This window comes from Stegodyphus dumicola, chromosome 1, assembly GCF_044657685.1.
Source record: "Stegodyphus dumicola isolate Sdum_Otavi_A_Nest chromosome 1, ASM4465768v1".
In the NCBI taxonomy this organism is placed as follows: domain Eukaryota; kingdom Metazoa; phylum Arthropoda; class Arachnida; order Araneae; family Eresidae; genus Stegodyphus; species Stegodyphus dumicola.
The window spans coordinates 117318425-117338507 of NC_140768.1; positions in this window are offsets into that span (position 1 = coordinate 117318425).

A 20083-nucleotide genomic window follows, 5' to 3' on the forward strand; every position below is an offset into this window, starting at 1 on the left:
CACTTCTGTAAATTTGAAGTATGTGATTACGACCAACGATTGCAAAAATAACGGCCGGGTAAAAGCGTTTAAGCCGAGTAAGAGGGATGTGGGAGTATATATATATATATATATATATATATATATATAAGATAAAAAAAAGTATAAAAGCAAACCTTAAATTTTAATTGGCTATAACCTCTTTTATTTTTCATTTAATTTGGGGACTTCGTGTCTTTATCTTAAAAATAGTCTAAACTGCGTTATTCAAATTAATCATGTCATCCTACGTAACGCTTAATGCAGATACCTCTTGCGCAATCACTACATAATTGTAAACCAAAACTTTTTGAACTCCAACTGAAACTTTTTGAACTCACTCCCTTCTTCCTCTGAATTGCTGTGACACTTTCGCTTACGCTTTCCTCCTGGCAAGACGCTTTGCGGCTACCTTCTTGGTTCACTGAAATATGTTCTAAGCTAAAAATGTAGGACGCATAAGTGTGAACCACCATCCAGAATTGCTTTCCTCAATAATAAAACTATCTTGAATCCGGCTATGTCTGTCTTGCCAAGTTTCTTCGCTAGGCATCTATTACGCTACCAAGTTCCAAATCATTCATATCATGACACACACACATATATATATTTATATATAACTGCAACAGATTGACGATGGTTCTCCGCGTTATATCCTGGGGATAAAAAGACGTAGTAGCAAATTTTGATGGCGTAGAAAGTGGATGTCGTACTTAATAGAAAGAATTTTGATTGCGTAGAATGTTAATCCAATCTGTTCAGATTTTGGGGTTTGCTGACGATATTGACATAATCGCACGCACTCCCGAGTCACTTAGAGAGGCTTTCACATCTCTAGAGGCTGCAGCCAGCAAAATGCATCTAGCAATCAAATAAATAAATAAATAAATAAATAAATAAATAAAAATAAATACATGCCATGTGGTAATAACAGCAGTCCCTATTTTGAAATTGGGAAATACAAATTTGAAACTGTTAGCAAATTTAAATATTTAGGATCAGAAGTTAATACTCTCAATGATTTAATGCCCAAGATTCGTAGTAGATTCACAGATGCTAACAGATGTTTTTTCGGTCTCAAAAAATACTTGAAGTCTAACTTCACTAGCAGAAAAACGAAGATTTTAATTTACAAAAACTTTACTAACTAAGTTTAACAGAAGTTTAAAAACTTCTTCTAAACTTCGTTTTAACAGAAAAACGAAGATTTTAATTTACAAAAACTAGCAGAAAAATGAAGATTTTAATAAACAAAAACTTTTTAACAAAAACTTAAAAGTTTAAGTAACTTTAGTTACTTAAACCTGAGCTGTCTGGCCATTGAAGAAGAATGTTAATCCGTAATGAATAGGAAACTTGGCAGATTAAATTCCATTGTCATTTAAAATCACATTTGTGGTTACAGTTTCTAATCGTGCCTATTTCTAGAATATTTACATTTCTGAATACTATTGCGATAGGAAGACAGCACAGCGACATGGCATCCAAGCAGCAACAGAGATATAAGCGAAGTGGACATTTATCCATTATGGCAGCTCACCAAAGAGGTGGGTTTTGGCTTACGTTAGAAAGATTTCAGTTCTCAGAATTTGGGTTTCTAAATAACTACGTCATGAGTTATTATTACAAGCTTCGGTATAGATTTATCAATAAATGACGCAGTCCTGAAATGTTATTATTATTTTAGAATAAAGAGGAAATAACCAAATTAAAAAAGAGGAATTAAAAGGCTATTATTAAATTAAATTATAAAGCTGACTTACGTACTTTGTCTTTTAAATTTAAATAACAATTTGTTTTAATGTAAATGACAATTTAACTTTAAGTGTTTAATTTAAATGACAGTAAATTTTAATTTAAATCACAATTGGATTTAAAGTGAATACTTTTACTGATTAATTTGTAATATCTTTTGAAAGTCGGATTTGCATCTTAATATATCTTTGGCAAATTTTGTTTTTTAGAGTAATTATTTGAACATAATGTAGTACAGGGGTTCTCAACCGATGGTACGCTTAGCATTTTTGGTACGCAAGAGAAAAATATGTGGGACGCAAAGAAGAAAAGTATTTTTAACTATTAAATTCGGAAATTAAAACCCCAATATCCTGATTGAGTTTTTCCTCTAATAATCGTAAATTATGCGGTCTGAGGTTTGTTCAAGAGTGATGGTGGTAGTACCATCACTCTTGTAGTGGTACTAAAGGCTTTCAATTTTTGTTTAGATGGTTCAGATGAAGTCAAAAAGTTGAGAACCGCTGATGTAGTATTTTATTCATTTTCTCTTTTTTCCAGCTGATCGAATACGTGTAACGAAAATTCTGAATTCATCTGAGATTCGGTCTTTCGGCTTTAATGTTTTTATTGAAAATTTAATTGAACCTTTTATCAGTATTTGATATCATATGATTCAGAAGAACGAAATATGTATTCGAGACACATTAATCGACTTTTATGAAACTTTAATTCACTTTACCCTGATGAGTTCTGAATTAAGGTTTCAGACAGAAGATTAATTTTTAGTTTTCATTTCTTTTACCAATTGGCATTTTTATTTTTTATTACCAATCTGCATTTTTAGTTTATTCTGTTTTATTCTATTGATGTATTCTTATATTAATTTTGATTATGTTTAGCTGCAAGCTTAGACCTATTATCCACGGTTGCAGTACTTAATATTAGTGGGGAATTGCCTTGCTTTGATTCCAATTTAATTTTAATTTTCGATGCTTTATGTTTAATTTACTTCAGTGTTGCAGCTATAGCGCAAGACAGGTTGGTTTTGGCATATTACTTTGTTTTTCTTTGTATATAATATATATATATATATATATATATACATAAAGAAACATAGTAATAGGCCAAAAATTAAAAACAAAACATTTTTAACCAGTTCCGCGCTAGGGCTGCAGGATTGAAGTAAATGAAACTTAAAACATCTAAAGTTAAAATATACACTCACACTCATTTGGTACTGCCGACTGTAATAAAAAAGGAGGTGCACAGCAAGATTTTATAGCAGTCCCATTTGCAAAATTTAAACGTTTTACGGCTAATCGTTTTTGAGTTATGCGAGATACATCATGAAATCATACGTTGCGAAAAAATCCATGTCGAATCCACTTTAAATCCATTTTACAAAGGGAACAGTCAAAGTGGATATTTCTGTTGAAATATTATACCCGAAATTTTTAGTGATTACAACTCTTTCTTGCAATTACTAAAAATGTTATTCTTTCGTATAAGGAAGTAAAATGATAAAAATCGATAATGAATTGTTTATTAATATAAAGTTATATCGTGCAGTATGGAAAAAAATCACTGAAAAGAGAATGTTAAGGAAATTTTTAAAAAATCTGAAAGGGATCAAATTTTAACAATAGACCAAAAGGACTTTTTTAAAGTTTAATATGGTTTATAAGTAGAGATTATCAATAAAGATATGGCCCTGATGGAAGAGCGAATCATTTTAGAGGATATTAGATGAATGTAACTAACATAGGAACGTTATCTAGCTTTTGTATATTTAAAAAGTGAAAAACATGAAAAGTAATTCTCTAAAATATTTAATGTTTATAATTAGGTACGTCATTAATAAATGCATTTGTATTGAAATCAAACAGATTAAAAAGTAAAAAAGTAATGTTCTTAAGAACTTGCATTTGTTACTTTCTCAATAATCAATAGCAGACAGATTAAATATGAAAGAATAGTATCTTACATTTTCCCGAATGGCAGCAGACACGAATGAAAGTGAAACAGCCCATCCAAATGACGCAACGCAAAATTGTGTTTCGAGTGCAGAGTCCTTTTCAGAAAAGAGGTAAGATTTTTTTTTTTTTTTTTTTTTTTTTTTGAGTATAGAATAGGAATGTATTAAGAATGAAAATAATTTTAAAGGATAGTTTGTTAAAATATATGTTATACAGCCACAAAACATCTTTGGATATAATACAACCTCAAATACATTTTTATTTGTTGCTTTTATTAAAACGAAAAAAAATCTTATATTGTAGTAAATTTTCCGGCTGGTAAGCATTTATGTAGCAGAAGATAGTATGTTTTGTTCGCAATATTTTTTTCGCATTTTTGGAAACTATTAAGATTCATATGTGATACATCATTTTTAAATCTGCAAATGAATTTAGTTTCATATGAAGTGAACTTAAGGAAAATAGCAGACGATAACATAATGGCGAAAGCAAAAATTTGCTCTTAAATTAAATTTTTGATTAATATTTTTATGAATTGAAAAATAGCTTCTCAAATTTTATTAATAAATATTTATTATGCATCATAAATAAAAATGAGAAAGAAAAGAAACAGAATATCTGAAAGAATGCAGATTTGATCAGTTACCCAAAATGGCTCTTTTAAATTTTAATGCGGTTTATCAGTAGGGTTAGGTTACGTTAGGTTATTCAATTACGGCAAAGCCTCGAGGGCTATCTGCCTAAGGGGAGGGATGCCTTCGTGGAGGACTTTCTAAGAAAAACTGGCTCGTATACACGTTACACATGGGGTGTAACGTCAGGACACCCGTGTCGGGTGAAAGAAAGACAGGTTGTCTTTTAAATTATTTATTTGATAAACTAAAATAGATTTCTTGATTAAAACATAAAAATAAACTGATCATTACAGCCCTAAATCATACAATATCCGCTAACGCAGATTGGACGCAAAAAACATCCTTTTTACTGTAGTTACAGCATAAGAAAAACTATTGTTCTACAGAAACCACTGGCGTGGTTTAGAACGCAAAAGATGCGTCCTGTCACCTCAAAATCACATGAAGAACTCTTACACAAAGATTTCACTCGTTTTGTTATCTGCGAAGAGAAACATAATTAGTTCCTTGTGTCCGGAAATTCCCAGGGGGTTTTATCTGCAGGCCTGCTTTTTGCAGGTATGGTCCATTTCGTCCGCGAATAAAACAGGAAGTTATAATTCAGCACCTGTGCCCTCGTGGGGTGCTAGTAGCTGTAACGTCACAGGGGAAAACCACGAAAACACCCATGCAGCCAGCCCGTCCGCGGGATTCGAACCTCGGACCGAACTACCAGTGCTCAGCGACTTTACCGCTCGGGCCTATTATCAGTAGGGATTATGGATAGAGATGACCCATGCGGAATAGCGAAGCATTAATAGGATACCAGATGAACATGCATTTAGAATAACATGGGAATGTTATACATCTTCTGTATATTTAAAAAGCTGAAAATTGTGTAGTGTAATTCTATAAAAATATTGAATGCTTTTCATGAGATCTATTATGAATTAAATGTATTCTTATTTGAATCAATCCGATTTAAAAGTAAAAAAAGATAATATTCCTAAGAACTGTGTCTTGTGCTTTTAAATAATTAATTTAAATTGTTAAATTTTGTTAATTTAATAATAGGCAGATTCCCGAATTGTAACAGATTCAAGTGAAAAGTGAAACAACGCATTTACAGTGGCTCACGCTAAATTGCATTTCAAGATTAATAGACATTTTCGACTAAAAAAAGTTCCTAAAATTATTAATTAAATACATAATGAAATAAATGCATCTTTATTTAAAAATCAATCGGTTTGAGTCACAAAAATATTATCAAGGACTGTTTTATTGCTTTTGAAAAGCTACGTCTGTTATTTGATAACAGACAGGTAGTTTGAAAGTTAAATATTTTGCTTTTTGCGAGTGGCAACACACTGGTGGGCAGAATACATAAAGAACGTTGGCAACCAATCGTTTTTAAATTATCCAGTTTGTCAATCAAAATGTCTTCAAATTCGCAGAAAATATAAAATAAAAACCAAAAACAAGCTCCAAATTCCAAACTCGGGCATTTTCGGGTAGAGCACTTTCTGTGTTTAAAATCTGGTGGCTCTTAGAACCGCCGTTTTTCCAGATGATTCTTCATTATTTGATAACACGGATCAGTGCTTTGAATAACACACTGTTTTAGTATCGAAGATCTTATTCATCGTTGAATAGCAATAACGGACATGGTTTTATCTCAAAGTGAAATCAAAAGTATCTTTTCGAGGTGTTAAAAAGTCAACGATTTCTATAATTTGGCAATCAGAGCTGATCAAGCGATACCTCCTTGGTTGAATCCCTGATCGAATTAAAACTTTTACCCGTTACATACAGCCCACCCCTTTCTAGCTATCTCAAATTTTATCGAGAAACGCCTGTTTACGTGCCCAATCACCCGACGCAGTTTCAGAGTCAAATAGCATCGCCTGATTATAAACATCTCGTCAGGTGTGTCCGAAAATTCCGACGAAGTACCTCTGCTCAAACTAGAACTCTATACCTGCACAGATATATCCGATGAGCGAGGAGCTCTGGGAGCGATATATCTCCGGGAGGGCGGCGTGTCCGACACTGCCAGAGGCGTGCCATCCCGAGGTTTAATAATGGATGAGGTGACACAGTGGGCGAAACGTTGATGACCGGTTCGCGTGCGAGGTGATCCACAGGGAGAACCTTAGCAGATAAATAGTGAAGGGAAAAGCGGCCATTCCGCTGCAAAACGCATTGCAGCAGCAGTCCTTGGAGAGAAAAAGAATTTTATCTTGTTGTTGGAGGAAGTTGTAAGTCACATTTTTGCAGAATTTTCTCCACTCTTGACAGAAATATCAGAAGAAAGATAACAGAACCAGCAAAGAAAATGTTCATGGGACTAATTCATAAAAATCCTCCGTGAAAAAAAAGGTGCTGGCACATTTCTTTTCTGCTAGTCGACCAGCGTTTGAAAAGACATAAACATTCGTAACGTTGCCGATACCTTCACATAAGTCCGTAATTCTTCAAACCTGTAGGTATCTTCACAAGGGTGCCGCCACTTCTATAAAGGTGTCACAAATGTGGGAATAACTTTACACGAGTCGGCAATTTTTCAAAGAGATAGAGATAGATCTTCATAAGAATGTCGGTGTCTTTAATATGTCTGTAGCAGTTCAGAACCAGGTACTTTGAAATGGGCGTCGTCACTTTCGTAAAGGTACCGGTACATTTATGCAAATCAAAGTTTGTTTAAACGATAGATATTTCCCTAAGTGTGCCATCACTTCTGTGAAGATGCCATAATTGTGCCAGTATCTTTGCCCAGGTCAACAATTTTTCAAAAATGAAAACCTTCGTAAGGGCGTTGTATCTTTATATGAATCTGGGGTTATTCAAAACGGTAGATACCTTCATAAGGGTGCCGCCATTTCTGTAAAGATAGCAGTATATTTATGCGAATTAGTGATTATTTAAAAGATAAATCCAGTGGCGTAACTTGCGGGGGAAGGAGAGGGCTGCCCGTCCCAGGCAACACAGTTTTGGGGGTGGCATTTTTCGCGTGAAATATTATTTTGTGGGGATTAGTTCTATGCATACCAGGCACGTAAACAATAACGAGATTTGGAATTTCTTACTAAATTAAACTGAGGGGGAAAAAATAACTTTTCCTTGAGATAAAGTATTCAAAGAAACCATCGCAAAATTTCAACAGCTACATACCAATCCTATACTATTTTTTTCATTCCGTCGAAACTTTCGAATGAAAGTTATGGCTAAATTATTATGAGCATTTTTCAAACAAATTATGACCACGGTGACATTAATAATGAAGAATTCCTTATTAAGACAGAAATAGTATTTCAAGAGTTTTGTTTCCTTGATTGCTAGGGAAAACGTAAAACGAAGCAAGAACGTGGCAGTCCGCTCGAATTTTTGCAGTTTGTTTTAAAACACTCTCTAGCACAAAGTTCCAAATATTGGAATACGATTGCGAATTTTATTGACAGCCTCTGTAAGCGCTGCTGATTGTGAGAAAATGTTTCTAAATAAAAATCGTTTAGATATCATTTTAGAACTATAAAAACGTTTATTTTGCATTAAAAAAGTATTTAAGAAACTATAAATGTTTATTTTGCTCTTAAGAAGTATTTAAGAACTATAAATGCTCATTCTATACTTAAGAAGTATTTAAGACCTACACGTTTTTATTTTGCATTTAAGAAGTATTTAAGAACTATAAATGCTCATTCTATACTTAAGAAGTATTTAAGACCTACACGTTTTTATTTTGCATTTAAGAAGTATTTAAGAACTATAAAGGTTAGTTTCCATTTTAGAAGTATTTATGCAATATAAATGTTTATTTTGCATTTAAGAAGTACTTAAGAACTAATATAAATCATTGTTTTCATTTCAAAAGTATTAAAGAACAATAAATGTTTACTTTGCATTTAAGAAGTACTTGTTGTTGTTATTGTCGTGTCCATATTACATGGAACAATGGTTTCCAGAGAATACTCCGAAGAGAGGTTGGACTTCTATTTTACACCCCCAATTTTGAGGCAGAGCACCTCGAGGGGACCCGAGGGTCTCCCACCCTTCTCCCCTTCCACCAATCCACACGAGAGGACTTTCGGTTCGCTGCATATTTAGAGTGCCGCCATGCTGCACGACTTTATACAGTTACAAACATCCATGTCTTTTCTGGGATTCGAACCGGGGCCCTTCGGTACTGTCTAGGCGACTTAAGAAGTATTTAAGAATTATAAATGTTTATTTTTCTCTATGAAGTATTTAAGAACTATAAATGTTTATTTTGCATTTAAGAAGTATTTAAGAACTACAAACGTTTGTAGAGGCATTAGTTTATTTCGAAGCAGGAGAGAGGAAAAATCAGCAACGCCTTCGCCGAGACTCGAACCACGGACCTCTCGAATACGCGTCCAGCATGCTGACCACTACGGCACGAAGGCTGGCTAAGAAGGCGGGAGAAATGCCTTTATGTCTACTTTGCATTTAAGAAGTGTATAAGAAATATAAATCTTATTTTGCATTTAAGAAGTATTTAAGAACTGCTATACATATTTATTTTTTATTTAAGAACCTAATGATAATACCGTGTTAAACTAAAAATCTTAACTCCGCCTTCGTTAGCTCGTCGCAAATGCATAATTATAGAACCTAATTCTTTATTGCGTTGCATAAGAGCGAGGGATTTTCATGTCCCGTACAACAGAATTGGAAATTTAAAGCACATGCTGCTTTTAAAAGCTTTTAAATTTTGCTGTTGAATTTTATGTGGCGTAAGGGCGAATAAATTGATGTTTAATAATAAAATTAAAACACCAAAAAAAAAAAAAGTGTCAGCAGGAATGAATCGAAGAGCAAACTGATAAACTGCGAGCTCAACAAGAGCATGCAAAACATTAACAAACCCTTTCGTACGACATTAAAATCTGAATCTTTTTAGATTTTTCTTCTCCTTTTTAACTCAAAAAGGCTATTTGTTTCGAAATGCGATATGCCGTTATTTCACTTTTCATTTGAGTCTGTTGCCTCTCGAAAAAATGTAAGATAGTATTCTTTCATATTTAATCTGTCTGTTATTAATTAACAAACTAAGCTGTTTAGAAGCAATAGATGCGGCTCTTAGAAATATAATTTTTTTTCATATAAAATTAGAAAAACAACAGCCTTGTGTTTGACGTAGATTTAGTAAATAACTCAATCGATTTCGAGGGCAAGCGGCAAATTAATATTGAAGACCAACATGTATTGTTTTCTTGACTAAATCTATGCCAAACAGTAGAGTAAGTAGCTTTGCTAATTTTCTGCTTCACTTTAACATGTTTCTCTTCTTGCTTTGTTTATTTTTTGCTTTTGAATCTGATAGATTTAGAGAAAAATGCATATCATGCATTATATATCCAATCAAAAGCATTGAATACTTTTACAGAATCACATTACATATTTTTCACTTTTTAAATACACTGAAAATATATAACTTTCCCATATTAATCTAAATACATATTTGGGTAATATCCTATAAAACGTTCTGCTATTCCACCTGGGCCATATCCCTACTGATAAAACGTATTAAACTTTAAAAGAGTCCTTTTAGACGATCGTTAAAATCTGAACAGTTTCAGATTTTTTATTTATTTTTTTCTTTTAAATTTTATGTGACATAAGTGGTGTGAAGAAAATGGTGTTTAATATTAAAGTTAAATATATATATAAAGGTGTTTGCTCGAATGAGTTCGAGAGCAGATTGGTAATCTGCGACCTCAGCGAGAGCATGAAAAACTTTACCAAACGCTCTGGTGCGATGTTAAAATCTGAATCGTTTCAAATTTCTTCTCCTTATTATTATTATTTAATGGAACTTGGCGAATCTTTCGCCGAGAACATAGAAAAAGAGAAAAAAAAGAAAGAAAAGAAAAGTATGATAAAATCATATACATAGTGGACACTGGCAAGAATTTTCAAGCAATTATTCAGTTGTTAGCATGCAATTCTGAAAGTCCATTAGATCTAGAAGCAGACGATTAAACAAATAGACAGTTTAACGTTATGAATAAAAAATTCCGCAGTAAAAAAACTTTTAACTTATCTAAATACCTATTATATTCAAATAAACTCTCTCTATTCTAACTATATCATTCTAAAATCGGTAAGGGGGTCTTACGGAAAGGGGAAGGGGTGAAACTTTTCTTTCATACATATTCAGTATGGAATCCCGCTGATATGCTAATAGTTCGGTGGACGCATTTAAGTTAATGAGATACTGATGATTTCTTTAAATATTCTTTCGGTGGCATTTCCGTAGCTACTTCTCAGTTAGATGACGTCATTATCGTTGATCGAAACCAGCGGCATCTGGTGGTTACCATCATAATATTTTAGTTGATTTTAAGTGGAGATAAGGAATGACCGATCTCTCTTTAATGAGATCGATACAGAATTCATCATAATCGGTCCTAAAATAGTATACCCCATTTAAAATTGATTTATCGGTATCGTTAAGAGAACATTTTTTCTTTTTACAGTTGATCAACTATCCTTGCAAATGCAATGAAAATTCTAAAATATTGGGAAATGAACAGGAACAGAATTTTCTATTTCATTTCTCATGCAGAACAAGAAAAACTACTGTAGAATATTGATCATTTGGACTCGTGTTTAAAGCAGAGATTTTTAAAGGTAGACAAAACGTATGCTAGCGCAAAGATGACTACTTGTTTTGCTTTTTTTTTAATTGATTGCAGACACATACTTCTAACTGCAAAGATTTGTAAATTATGGGCAGAATTTTACAAAAGCAATTCCAAATAAAGAGTTTCATGTAAAATTGTAACTTTTCATTTTGCCTCATAAAATGGCAAGAGGGGTTAGGGTTGCCACACTTGGCGAGAAATCGCCAATTTGGCGGTATTTGGAAACAAAATTGGCGATATACGATGGACGGATGGAAAACCTTCTGGAACGAATTCTTACCAGTTTAGCCCAGAATGTTCTCGAACACCAGCTAAAAGCTATATAAACCCTGCTAGTACGCGGAGAGTTAGTATCGAGGTGTGCCTCGTCTAGCGAGCTGATAGTCAGTCAATGAGCGAGTTTCTCGAAGTCTAGCGCCGAGCTGGTCGTCGAGTGCATCGAGAGAGTCTTGTAGTGCATCGCGAATTAGTACATCGTCGAGTTTTGTCTTAGACTGTGCTGAGTTGAGAGCTATACTCATGTGTATCGTCGAGTGCATCGCGAGTTGTAGCGTGGAGAGTCTCGAGAGTACGTGGAGTTCCGAGAACGACCAAGCAGAGTCGGGAGCTGTACTCTGGTGCTTTGCAGTGAAGCTGTCTCCACCGTTATTACCTGACAGTGTGAAGGCTGTGTCGCTGAACGTGTCAGCGTGTTTATAACAGTTCGACGACTGTAAAAGTGATTTTGAAGCTATCTCATTAATATTGGTAAATAAAGCGCGTTTCGATACTTCATGAAGTGTCGTCGTTATTCACTCCAAATCCATACGAATCCCTTAGGAACGTAATAATATATATAAAGGCTGACAACATTTAACGCTACATACAGCATACATGCTATTTTATTTCTTCAAACATAATGCGTGGCAGTTATTTTGGGAGGCAACAATATTTTATTTTTGTTGCCATATTTTTTTATAGTCGCTATATTATTTCTTTAAAAATAATACATGGGGATAGCATTGAGTGACAGCATCCTTTTATCTGAAAAGTGATACGTTTTTAGAAAAGGTTATTCTACATATTTTATCTTTTCTCTGTTCCAGAATACCTCTCGTACTTTCTTTGATGTTTTATTTTGCACAAAAAATCCTGGAACACCTCCAACAGCAATTTGACTTGAAATTCCTGCACTTGGCATCCTGCTTGCATTTTCTAACGGTCCAGAAGAGTCAACTAAAGACCCTTTTTGAGATAAAAGCATTCACTTCAGAAGCAATGAGATTTACCATGTGGGACCGCTTCAGAACTCTGAGCCCCACCCTTATGCAAGTCAGCCGCTGTTACAAAAAAGCTAGAAATCTTCAAAATCTGCCGCGGTGTAAGGCAGCGTTTAAAAACTCAAGATCAGTGTTTCGCTTGTGACTGATCGTTGGCACTTTCATATCAATCTTTTTTTTTTCTTTTCTTTTCTTTTTTTTTTTTTTTTTTAATAAAGTTGCGCGGCCACATCGGTGATCGAGTGGTTAAGCCCGCTGAATACTGGTAATTCGAACTCAGGCAAACGAGCTGGCTGCAAAATTATTTTTCATGGTTTCCCTATATGTGACATGAATACAAGCCAGCTTTTCTTGGGAAATCCTACACGAAGGCAAATGGTCCTCGTGGATATGTTGTATTCAAATAACCTAACCTAAGCCTACAAAGGTGCAGGCATCTTTATTCAAGTCGGATTCTCCTTTCGGTTACTGATTAAAAAAAGGATTTAAAAAAAAAAAAAAAAAAAAAACCCGAAAAGTTTCAGATTTTCACGGTAGCTCAAAAGGGTTTGTTAAAGTATTTTATGCTCTCGAAGAGCTCGCAGTTTACCTGTTTGAAATTGCACTCACTCCTACCAAGTCATTTTTTTAGCTTTATTATTAAGCATCTTATTTTCTTCGCATTTAGGCCACATGTAATTCAAAAGCAAAATCACAAAAATTTTTAAAGTAGCATAGCAGCATATGTTTAGAATTCTCGACGCAGTATAAAGTATTGGCATACTATTTTGCCTTTTTACTTCCTTTTGAAAAGGAAGTATTATAATCACGAAAAATTCCGGAAATTATATTTACCAAAAAAAAAAAAAAAAAAAAAAATCTCCTGAATCTATTTAAACAATGTTTTTGGATGACATCTATATGCACGGACAAAATAAAGGACTCTTTTTTTCAAAACGATTATAAAATGGACTTGAAATGGATGAAGTAGAGATTTTTTTCGTGACGTCTGTACGTATGTATGTATCTCCTACAACTCAAAGAAGAATAGCCGTAGAACGTTGAAATTTTGTGTATGGGTATGCTATAACATATAGTTGTGCATCTCCTTTTCCGTTGCAATAGGCCGCACCAAACGTATATAAATATATATGTATTGCCACTCTGATACCTGGCTCTATGAGCTCAGATTTTTTATTCTTATTTGTGGTAAATGGTTCATTTTTTTGCTTTAAAAGTGACTGAATTATATTATTCTTATGTTCCGGTTAAGGTTTTTTATGCCTTTAGTTAATCAGCATGTAATAGCTGTAGAATTATCAACAATTAAAAAAATTAAGTGGCGCTAAGCCTAACGGGACCGCTATTTGTTTCCATTTGAAACTCTTAGTAGAACAGTGAATTAAGGCAGTTTGTGCTCCCACTTCGGTATGTTTTGGCACACTACGGCCAAAAGTTAACTTTCAGTTTTGTGAACCAAAACTTTTGTCTTCTGCCCGCTGGCCGAAATGCTTGTTTTTGCGTAGAAACTCTAAATTTATTTGCCAAAATCGTTTTTTTAACTGTTTTTAATTATATCTGTTGTTTTAGGTTTTTCTGTATTTTACAATTCTTAATGAAGTTTGAGTTTTTATGCATGTTTGCCTAGCCGCGAAGTTAGAACTGAATTGATTGAATTAGAAATCTATCTCTAATGACATTCGAAGAAATAAGTTTAAATAAAGAGCAACAAAAATATGCGTATAACTTAGTAGGGCGCACAAAGAAGTCATGTGGTGCCCACGTCAGATATTTTTTTCAGACTTTTCTCAGTTCATCACATGAGAATTAAGTTTTCTTAGTACTAAAACTATTTTCTCACTCCTGCTTTCTACTTTCTTACTAAACTGTTTTGTATTTTTACTATTAGAAATGTTTTTTGAGTTAACTTTATTTATTAAACATCACACAGTTAGCGCCGCATTAAATCTTTTTATAAAATATGAAATAAGTGGTAAAAAATATATAATATTTTTCTATGAAAATATTGGATATTTTAATTAGATAGATCATGAATTAAATGCATTTTTATGGTTTAAAGCAATAAAATTCAAAAGCAAAAAATGAATAATTCTTAAGAATCGCAGCTATTGGGTTTATATAGATTAGTTTGTTAGTCCACAACAGGCAGATTACTAACATTCATTTGTCGAGTAGCAACAGAATCGAATGAAAAGTGAAACGAAGTGATTTATAGTGATTTGACTCAAAATCCCATTTCAAAACTAAAACTATTAGCAAGCGATACAAACAGCATTCAGTTCTAACGGTTAAAAAGTCAGTACTGAAAAGGTAGGAACTGGTGTAAAATACGAAACTAAAAATTGATCAAATTTTTTTTCCTTGTTAGCTGATTGAGATAAATTCTTTTCAACCACAGCGTATTATACGTGTGCACACACACATACATGTATGCCTAATTTACCGCCGCCGCCCTCATCAAACAAAGGCGGGCTGCAAGCAAAGTTTAAGTCAAGCCAAACACGCCGAACAAACAGCGGAAATCCACACCAGGTTTACTTGTTGCCGAAGGAAGTGCCGCATCTTTGTCGGCGAATATTCTGCCGCGGTAGAACAAAGCAAAAGAGCCAGACTTCGTTTAATGGAGTGGTAAGTGGCCACTTCAAATGCTCAGGATTTCTGTTTTTAAAGTTGTATTTCTAGCGGATTGGTTCTTTTTACGACCGTTCCTAAGATTTTCCGCTCTTCAGGTGCGTTTTCGCTAATTAGTACATTTGTGGATTTAACATGCTAATGCGTGAGGACGAAGTTACGCCATAAAAAAAAAAATTCTGATGAATTCCAGCAAATAAATAGCAATGAACTTTAACTAAAGTGCCACTTCCGGTCGGTCGTTAAGAAATAGAATCTAATTTGGATAAATAAAAGCTAATACGAGAATTAAAATTAATTTTATTTCTAATAAAATCTAATACGTAATTTTGGATTTTGTTTCATTAGGTATCACTGGCCACGTGTCAAAACTATTGTTTTTTGTTTTAATTTGTGCAACAAAATCCAATGTTTGCCCCTTTATTTAATTATTTATTTATTATTAAAGATTATATTTTAGTGGGAATTGAATAACATATGATTTAATTGGCTTTTAGTTAAATAAAATTAAATATTTATAACACATTTAAAAAAAATTCTTTGAAATGAATACCATAATTTAAGTTTCTTCTATGTTATTTCTATAATATCGACCAATCTAAATTCATTTGGATTTGCGCGTACATCCCCGCGATATTTAGATACCTGTAAACATTGCTCGTTCAACTGCAACAGTATGAACAACTGATGTGGAAGGTGAAATTAAGTCTTGCAGACATTACTAAACAAGCTAGCGAGTTATAGGTGACTCTCAAAGGAATATCGGGGGCTTTTCTTAAATGTCACGATGCAGTAAACTTTATACAAAAAGTTATTAGTAATTCTTTTTTATTTACTCCGGAGATCAGATTTTGAAATTGCTATTTCTCTTGAAATATAATAAATGGATCCTGTTTTTTAAACTTATCGTCTGATAATTTAAGCTACGACTACATCTATGATTCTTCACCAATCTATTTATTAAGGACAAAAGCTGGTACATCACAAGGAGTCGGCAGGATGGGTGTATCCGAAAGGAAAATAATTCCAATGGAAGAAAAAGAACATACAGTTAGAATTTTAAGTGTATTCTTGAATATGGAATTTTATTATTACATATATATATATATATATACATATATATATTTATACCGACATGACGACTACAGATAAATCGCAGCCTGTGGCAATGTAAATAACAAACAATTCAATTCGAACGTTGATAACGTAGTCTTAGCCTACACAATCAAATTAAATAAGTCAATTAATTTTACCGAAACGTTAGTTGAAATTACAGAGAGAATGTAAAAGCCAGAATAATCACTTTTAGATAGAGCTGGCGAAATTCTAACAGCACGGCGCGGGTGCCTGAAAGATTCAAAAACCTTAGCTAATAAATACTCATAAAGCTAATTTGCATTCTGGTGAGGAATACAAAAAGCAAGAAGTTATAATACAGATCAAAATCATAATAACATTTTATTTAACATAAGAAGCTTGCAATTTGATCATGCAAAACTGTTATACTGGCTTCGAGTAAAGTGACAGTCGCCCAACCGGGATAGTAGTTAACTACTCTGACTGCCGTGTCGAAGGGCAAGGGTTCGATTCCCGGAGAAGGCATAGATGGTTGTAAATGTATAATATCTGTGTGGCATGGGAGCACCCAAAATATAAGGCGAACCGCAAGTCCTTTCGAGAGTTTTTTTTTTTTTTTTTTAAATGTATTTAAAGAAAAAGAAATCCTCGTGCACCACAAAGTATCACACGAGACTTACAAATCGTAAGTAAAAAAGGCAAAATTGTAAGTAATAACATCAGTTTTCAATAATACAATAAAATCATACACAAAGGCGAAAAAACACAAAAAACTAAATACAATAGCATAAAAATGTATAAAGAAATCATTTACAATGTTTAAAATAAAAGTCAACAAAATCGTTGAAAGCTCGGTAGGCCGAAGCTGAAGATACAAAATCACAACATTTCGGCGGCCAATGAATTCCAATTAATTTTAATCTGCATTTCAATAGATTTCTTGCTTTATCAAGCAATGGGCAGTCAAAAAACAGGTGGAAAACACTTTGCTGAACGCTAGGATTGCAATAACACAAATTGTAAGATGTCAGCTTAAATCGTTCAAGATAAACATTAAACTCACAGACATGTCACAGACTCACATGTCCAGACAAAAATTGCGTAACTTTAAAATTGAGCAACAAGTCCTTACTTTTCAGTCTTTCAAAAATACTTGGGAAGAATGTTTCTGTAACAGATCCCTTTCGAGAGGTTGCTGGTGGAAAAACATCTGACCCGTCTAAAGTTTCAGAGTGCCTTTGATAAATTTATAATGTCTAATACTTTTGTCATTATTTTATTATTCGATTTTGTTATTTAAGCTCCCATGCTATTATTATTCGTGATATAAAACCGTAGAGGAACTTCGAAAAGATAATTATTTAATCTCCTGTTCCCGTTAAACTATAAGTTAGTTTTTCTTTTACTTCTTTAATTATTTTATGAGTTTTAAATAAAAGTTTATTTTTGGAAAAAAAAAAAAAAAATGTTAGTTAAAAGGAACGTTAGCCTAGAAGGCTATTAATCTGGAAACGGCATTTTGCCTTGAATCATCATAAGCGTCTTGTTGCCATCAAATATAATCGCCCTGTACTATATTAAAAGAAATTAAATAATGAAGAATCTGCATGAATGTATGTATGCTTCTCGTATTGTGTCAAGGAAAGTACCTAGAGTCATCCAGTTTTAAATAACGTAGTCCTCTATTCGAATATAAGCCCCTGAAAGCCCGGATTCGGGATTTCTTTTATTATCTATTTCATATTTTGTAAAACTTTAACGAATTTTTGATTAACAAGCTCAACGATTTCAAAGCTTTAAATATAATACAGGACGATAATATTTGCTTACAGCAGTTTAAAAAGTAAATCGACGCAAAATGCCGTTTTGAAATTAATAGCTCTTTTGGACTATATCGCCCTTTGGGCTAATAATGCTAAACTCCCATATTAACTTAAGAAACATTTTCCGCCGCGTTCAATGGTATAAGCAGTAAAATTCTGAAAGCTTTAGTTTGTTCGTTAAACGAAGATGTGTGAGCAAAATCGTTTCAATATTAAATTTTAAAATTTTAAATCAAATTTTGAAAAAATCGCTTCCTTACATCGTCAGCTATAATAAATATGTGCGCAAAACTTGAGCTTAACTTATCAGGGAGTAAATTAAAAGCCACTGCCAAAGTTTTGGCCACAATGACGTTGAGCAAGTTAATAATAACACCATGAGTTAGTTAATTTTATAATAGTTTTAATCTTTACCTTGCTATTTAAAAATAACTTCGAAAATATAAAAAGAAACCTTACGAAGATGTCTCATCGAATTTTGTAAAAAAATCCTATACTGGACTTGCCCCCGTGCGGTCTAAACTAGGAGCCTACCAGCGGCCGAGACATAAAATCGCTTAGCACTGGTAGTTCTCCCGGCAAGCTTAGCATGGGCATTTTCTTTCCCCGCGTGTAACGTGTATACCAGCCAGTTTCCCTTAAGAAATCCTCCACGAAGGGATTATTTCCCCTAGGCAGATAGCCATTGAGTGCTTTATCATAGCTAAATAAAGCCAAATTCTCCAAACTAGGCCATAACTATTTGATTAAGTTATATAAAATTTTAGATACAGTTTCCGTAGAATAATGAGTAGAAATTCTAGAGGTATGAGGAGATGTCCTAAAGAGACTTCTGCGGAGATTCTATAAAAATCTGAGTAGTTTCTAAAGTTCCACGGACATAATTTGATATGAATTGTATATAGAATTATCTAACGGAATTTTAATAAAAACTTATATAGTTTATAGAAAACTGGGCCAAAATTCTAAAAAATACTAAAATGTTTTCCTGCTTTAATTTTCTGTAAAAGATCGTATTGAAGATTTAGGGCATTTCAAAGCAACAGACATTTCTTTGAGAGAATAAAAACAATGAATTAAATTTTCATTTTTGAGTCATTTTTTAACCTAAATTTTGAAATGATCAGTGATTTGAAGGAGGAGAACAAAAATTTTAGAACACGCTTATGAATATGCCTTATAAAAGCACTCTAAACCTATGAAACCAAATCCAATATTAAATTTATAATAATGGCCCGATTCTTTTTAAATTAGGTCAGAAATCCCTTCTAGAATTCTATGAAATTTTAAATATAACTTCTGTAGAGTTATGTATAGAAGTTCTTTGGTTCTGTAGATATATGTAGATACTGTACGGAGATTTGTGCAGAGATTCTAATAAAGTTTCCGCAGGTCCCACATATGGAATTTCGTGTACTATGTACAGAATCAAGTAATAGAATTCTGCAATATATATTAAATTCAGTTCATAGAAAAGGGGATTCATTCTGAAGTCGCATTTCTCAAACTGAGGGTCGCAACTCGAAATGGGATCGCAAAGAGAAATGTTATGATCAAGAAAACTTAGTTCATATGTATGAATTTAAAGAAATGACATTGATTTCCATTAATTAGATTAATCATATGCCATTTATTAAAGCCGAAAGGAAATTTTTTTGAAAATTGGGTTCCACAAAAGTCCTTGACTAACTTCTGATTCGAATGAATTTTCAGCAATTTCTGAAATGACACTGAATGTTCTGCCATTCAAAAGTGCAAAGTTGTGTGAAGCGACTTTTTCATCTGTTGTTGTGACTAATCTCGCTAGTCTAATGTAAGATCAAACTCACGAAAATCATCAAATCATCGTGGCAAGGAGACAAGATTGCGCCTGTAGTTGCCCTTGGGCAACATGCAGGTCATTTTCCCCCTTAATACGAAATTCCAACACCTTGTTTTACCTGGAAAAATATTTAAATAAAAATAAATACATTTTAAATAATAGTTACATTTTATTAAAATTAACAAATTTCTTCACTTATGGTACGTTTCAATGGTTCACTTATGGTTCTTCAATGGTACGTTTAGAATAATATAAAGCATTCATTTCAGGAATTAAAATTTTATAATTAGCGTCACAAATTGAACCTTTCATCTAATTTTATGCAACTAATTTACCTAATTATTTTTGTTTCATCTAATTTATCGATTTTGCATTTAAAAAAAATTATTCTTCTATGTTATATAATCATTACGGTAAAAGAAGTTGCACAAAATGTTGTAAAGATTTGGGAGCTAAAA